The following is a 6443-nucleotide window of genomic DNA, read 5'->3' on the forward strand; positions in this document are numbered from 1 at the left end:
TTCTGCTGAGCTTCTTAAAATGGCAACTCTGGCCAGGCCATTTTATTCCTCTCTCTGTCCGATATGGTGTCAGTACCATCATCCAGCAGTATGGCCCCTATGGAGTGTGCCAGCCATGTGCAAGTATGGTGGTGGTAGTGGTGGTGGCCAGTGTGTTTCTGAGATCAGACAAGTCCCTAGGCAGCCCAATTCCTAAGGTCGAGGTGAACAGACTGGCTGTTGTCACCCTATTCTTGCCTCAGGGTGACCTTGGAATGATTTGTCCACATTTGAAATCACACCAGCTCCCAACTCTCTTTCCTGCAGGGACTGGAGGTGCATCACTGGACCTTTAGGTGCATCAACATGCCCCAGACGGGCTGGCTTGGGATAAGAGATAACTCACCAAGAATAAGATGCTAAAGCTTTAAGAGAGTTGGAGATGGGGCCAATAGCAGTCCCTGAAGCTCTTCCTCAAGGCAATAGGACAAGAGTCTGGGCCCTTACTGGGCCTGCAGGAATCAGTCAGTGGTAAGGACATGCATCGCTCCTGCAGAGGACCAGACTTCAGTTCCCAGCACCCATGTCTAGCAGCTCATATAATCACCTTTAACTCCAGCTCAGGGGATCCAACATCCTCTTCTGACTTCCATGGGTACTTGCACTCACATGCACACACTTACACACACACACACACACACACACACACACACACACACACACGTACACACAATTGTGGATGGCCACGGTGTACAGCAGTTTGTGCAAGAGCTCTTCTGGGCAGAGCCTAGCTGGACCCTGTCATTCACGGGCTCCATGCCAGGGTGGCTAAGTAACAATTGCTCCTCGCCTCAGCTGCCTTAGCCTCGAGAAAACAATGCTAACACTTCTGTCACCGGGTTGTCTTGTCAACTAACTGGAGTGTGTAGGGAGACCACTCTTCCTCAGAGGTGACCATTTTCGTGCCAGGCACAGCTTTGACCTAGCTTCACCTGGTCCCACGCCAAACTCTAGTGCACACACATCATCCTCAGCTACAGCATCTTATTGAGAAATGGAGACAAAGCCCCAAGCTGGGACTGCACTCGATTCATGACAAATCACACACACACACTACACACACACACACACACACACACACACACACACACCAGTATTTTAATCACACTTTCCTCCTGACATGTGGGCCAAGGTCAAAAGAAGTCACCTAATTTCTGAAGGTTACAAAAAGTTCTATAAGTGGCCCTACCACTCCATGCAGCCTCCTCTCTCCAAGGCCAAGACAGTCTCAGGAGTCCCCAATAGTAGTGGGGTCCACATAGGGCTCTAGTTCGGGGTGACCAGGGAAGGTCATCACCAGCACACACACCCCTACAGGCTAGTCGGACAGGGAGACTCCAAAGCTAGACTCAGAAGAGAGAGAAGCTTGGAGAAAAAGTTGGGTTCAGAAGCTAACCACCTGGTCTAAGGGCTGAGAGACCTGGGATGTGGGCTGGCTAGCCTTACGGCAACTTGAGATACACACTACAATTATCTTAAAGGAGGGACCTCAGCTGAGAAAATGCCTCCATAAGATCTGGCAGTAAGGCATTTTATTAATTAGCGGTGGAGGAGGGCCCAGCCCGTTCTGGGCAGTTCCATCCCCGGGCTGGTGGTCCTGACTTCCTTCGATGGTGAAGAATGAGGTGGAAGTGTAAGCCAAATGGACCCTTTCCTCTGCAACTTGCTCTTTGGTCCTGGTGTTTCATCGCAGCAATGGAACTAAGACGGGGTCCAAGGAGGAGTTGTGCCAGTGTGCTGGTGGATTATCAGTTGGCTCGCCATCACCCAGAAGCGGCCAGGCAGTTTTTCAGGTTGCAAACAAGTATTTCAAGGAATCTAACGTGATCTGGCTTCTACAGTGCATGGACACTGGAGACACCCCAGTGCACGCATCACTTACCAGAGGGTGCCAGGACCAATCCGTCACTGTGGAGCCTTGTCCAGCCACCTGTTGCCTAGGCTTCAGGTTCTTAAGAGCCCAAGCAGGCTTCATCAGAGGGTTGGATGAGCAAGGCCCGGGGTCATCAAGACTGGGGCCTGAGTTACCAAGAACTGGGTCTACAGGAGAGAGCTCACTTTCCCAGGCAAGGTCATAATATCCCCCAAAAACTGCCTATCAAAATGTACACATCCTTCTTTTTGTTAATAAGCAGAACTGACTAGTGCCTAAAGGAAAGTATAGAGAGGTGCTGTGTTGGCCTAACACAACACTAAACGTCCTTCCTGCTTCTTCTCTGTACAGATATTTGGAGGCTACCATCCAGCTTGCCATGGTTTCTGTGTTTGGGGGAACATATCCTGCAAATATTTAATGATATTGTGTGACATTGACCACTGGACTCCATGTTGGAAGGGATACACAGAAGCAGCTGAGTGGATGTAGGCTGTCTGCCTCGTGGGTGACCTCTAGTGGTGAGAGAATGGCAGCAGCGAATTCCTGTTGCTCACCCAGCGGAGGTCAATTGCCTATAGTGGTCCTGGTTCTCCAACCTTCACCAGGAGTCCCTTGCTACCGCCGAAGCTTGATGTTCTTTGCCAACCAGGGCCAGGGTAATTTCCTCTCAGGACGGCTGGGGTAACTGAGGGCATACTAGTGTAAGGCATGTGGGATCCAGAGCGAGCTTTCAAATGAAAAAGAGACACAAACTGGTCTTTTGCCTGGGCCTTGTTAGTATTTCTCTCCTTGACTAAACTATACTCAGGGTCTCCTGAACTTTTAAGATTTATTTGTCTATTATTATGTACACAGTGTTCTGCCTACATGTACACCTGCACGCCAGAAGAGGGCATCAGATCACATTATAAATGGTTGTGAGCCACCATGTGGTTGCTGGGACTTGAACTCAGGACCTCTGGAAGGGCAATCAGTGTTCTTAACCGCTGAGCCATCTCTCCAGCCCTCTCTTGAACTTTTCTTTCTTTCTTTATTTCATTATTTTATTTTATTTTATACGATTAGTGTGAAGGTATGGATCCCTTGAAACTGAAATTACAGTTTCCAGCTGCCATATAGGTGCTGGGAATTGAACCTGGGTCCTTTGGAAGAGCAGACAATGCTCTTAACCACTGAGCCATCTCTCCAGACCTCTCCTGAACTTTTCAACTATTAAAAAGTTCAATTGAACTTTTCAATTAGGGCCTCATATTGTCTCGGCACGGTCCAGTTTTAATAGGAATCCTACTGAGCTTCACTAGAATTATTCCCATCTGCCACATCTGATCAGAAATGAGATCACAGGCCCATAGAAAGTGGCTCAGAAGAAACCAGGGGTCACTATAGATAGTGACCCCTTGGGGCTCAGTGATCCCTGCCACAAAGACTGGAGGGCCCTGAGCAGTGGCGATAGGAGGCTTGCCTCGGACGCACATCGCTGTGTCACATCCCCTCTCAAGCCTCCTACAGGGACAAGGAGGCTCCAGTCTTCTGGACCGTGTTGGCAAAGGAAGGGATCAAAATGTTGGAAGCCTTCTCCCGGGCAGGGTGTGGGTTATCTGCATTTAGGATGGAGTCTGTGTACTTCTGCTGCCCTCTGCAGGACAGTTCTTAGAATCACACTCACTCTGGGATGATGTGTCAGATTCCGAGAGGGCCCCAGATTCTGAAACACAGCCAAGGCTCCGCCTAGGGAGGCGTGCCGCATAATTTTCTGTCAATTTGATACAAACTAGAGCCATCTGGGGAGCGGGGGGGGGGGGGGGGAGCCTCCATCACATTAGTTTATCGGCAAGTCTGTGGGGCGCTTTCTTAGTGGTCGATGTGGGATGGTCCAGCCCACCATGGGCAGTGCGGCCCCTGGGCTGGTGGTCCTGGGTATAAGCAAGCAAGCTGGGCATGCCATGGAGAACAAGCCAGTGAGCATTCATTCCTCCATGGCCTCTGCTTCAAGTTCCTAACCTGACTTCTCTTCGTGGTGGAAGAACTAAGATGAAACAAACTCTTTTACTCCCCAAGTTGCTTTTGCTCATCGTATTTATGGCAGAAAATTGAAAGCAAGCACAGACAGGTTGCAGGCGAGGTCCCCATCCCTTTCACAGTGTGGCCAGCCAAGCACACTTTGTGTTCTGCAAGGCCTCCATTGTGCTACCTCAGCCCCTATTGTGGGGTTAAAAGAATGCACATTTAGTCAACCCCTATTATGGGATTAACAGGATGCACAGTTAGTAATGCAGGCCAGGAAAGGGAGGCACCCACTGGCCCATAGGCCCTCTCTGATCCCCTCTGCCTCAGGATGAGTTTGGCTACCAGCACCTTGCCTATTTTCCCCCTTAGGTGATATTTTGTGCATCCGCCCCACCTAACATATAAACTCCAAAATAAGGTAGGCCCAAGTTTCTGGTTCAGAACTGATGGACAGCCTTGTCTCCAGGATCTGGTCCCAACAGTGTCTTTCTGGTCCTATTGGAGCTCTTAGGATAGCTGCCATCCCTGCTGGCTTCCAGAGCAAGCAGTGGCTTTGCAGAAGCCTCTTCCACAAGCTCAAGACTGAGCAAGGACTGCCCGCCAAGATGGACAAATTTTGTCCTAGTCATTCCCAATCTATCCAGCTGCCCTCTGCCTCAATCCCCGACTAAGGATGGAACTCTGTCCCCTTCCTGGTGGCCTTCAGGCCTTCTCTTTTGCCCTGTATGCACATTCATACAACAATTTGCAACTGAGGATGCTTCCTGGCAGAGACAAATTGGGTTCTGTGAGTTACTTCCTCTTTTCCTCTCCCACCACCCCCCACGCCTCCCCCCAGAGCCTAAGACCGAACCCAGGGCCTTGCATTTGCTAGGCAAGCGCTCTACCACTGAGCTAAATCCCCAACCCTTCCTATGAGTTCCTTTATGCTACCCAAATGCTACAATGGTACCTGTAGTTAGCAAGAACTCCAGGGAAGGTAGAGAGTCCACGCGAACTCTCTATGCTTGCTCTGCATCAAGTAAAGACTACAGCCTGATTTCTCTTCCCACACAAAGCCAGAGAGCAGTGTGGCCAGGAACAAGACATTTGGGCACATAACTGACCAGGAAATCCCCCAGACCTGTCACCTGAGGGAGAATCGCATCAGCAGGGGCTGGCCAGGGCTCCAGCATGCAGAAAGATTTTTATCTGGTCCAGCTGCATCCACAGCCTACTTCGCAAAACCACCATGCAAGCCAGGTGGCAGCATGGACCAAAAAAGGATGTGACCTGAAGTACGATGGAAGGGGGTCTTAGCTAAAGCCTCGATAGAAATGCTGCTATGGCTCCTTTAAGAGCCACGAGCTCTATTCTGTTCTGGCAAACTGTTGGTCCTTAGTTTTCAGCAAGTGACCTTTCTGTTGGCACTCATTGAGCAGGGTTTGTGATGTTTGCCAAGCATTTGAGTCCCCACCAGGGAGGAGTCGGGCTGTGAGGGCCCCAGGCCCGCAGCTTCCAGTAAAACGCAGGCATCTTGGCAGCAGTGGGCTTCGAAGCCTTGTCACTGTTGTAAATCATAATGCTCAGATTATTGCAGCACTTGTTCTTAAAAGTTTCCCAGAGCTGTTCCAGCTGCATCATGAGGCACAGAGGGATTAGCAGTCGTTTCTTCACAGGAACAGCCCTTCATGCTTCTTCACTCAGGAACTAACTCTGGGCGTTAGGACCCCCGCTGCCTGCTGCCACGCCAGGGTTTGCACCCAAGAGTACTGGACAACTAGCAGGATGGAGGCCGGGCAGCTTTTCCTGCTGAAGAACACATGGGTTTCTTTAGTACTACGAGAAACACAAAGTTTTGAGTTTGGTTTCAAAGACACTTATGTTCCAGTAAAACCCCCTGGGCCTGGGCAAGAGTCTCTTCCACTCCTTCCAAGGAGGATCTCCACCCACAGGCCAGGCCACCTTTCCTCTGTCTGGGCCATGTCGGAGAGCTGAGCCTGCCCTCCCTGCCAAACTGCAACCTAACATTTGTGTCACTGTTTCCATAAGAAAAGCATTTCCCCATTCAAGAATATATTACCCAATGGTTAACTACACTAACGCCGCAGGCTGGCAGGCCTGGTGCCTTGACTTCTTTCTGGACAGAGGTGGACGTTCTAAGCAGGCCTCCCTAGGCCCCCAGAGCAGCTCCGGGCACTCCTTCCTGGTTTTAGTGGCTCCATGGCATCCCCTCAAGTGCACAGCTGTGGGCTGTGGCCTGAAGCTATTCAAGGACAGAAAACTATTTAGAACCAACAACAATTTAACTTAAAACACACACACACACACACACACACACACACACACACACACACACTTCATCAAGCACGCCCGTGAACAAGCTTGGACACAGAGCTGGGCAGGCAGCAGGGGGAGGAGCCTCTCAGGTGGTATCTTCAAGGCACTTGCCTCACACCAGAATGTAATGCAGCCGGTTAGCCCAATTCTAAAAACCCTTAGGAACGCTTTTTAATATACAAGAATCAAAAGTACAGCAGTC

The sequence above is a fragment of the Acomys minous genome (genome assembly GCF_964271855.1).
Source record: "Acomys minous genome assembly, chromosome: 2".
Lineage (NCBI taxonomy): Eukaryota > Metazoa > Chordata > Mammalia > Rodentia > Muridae > Acomys > Acomys minous.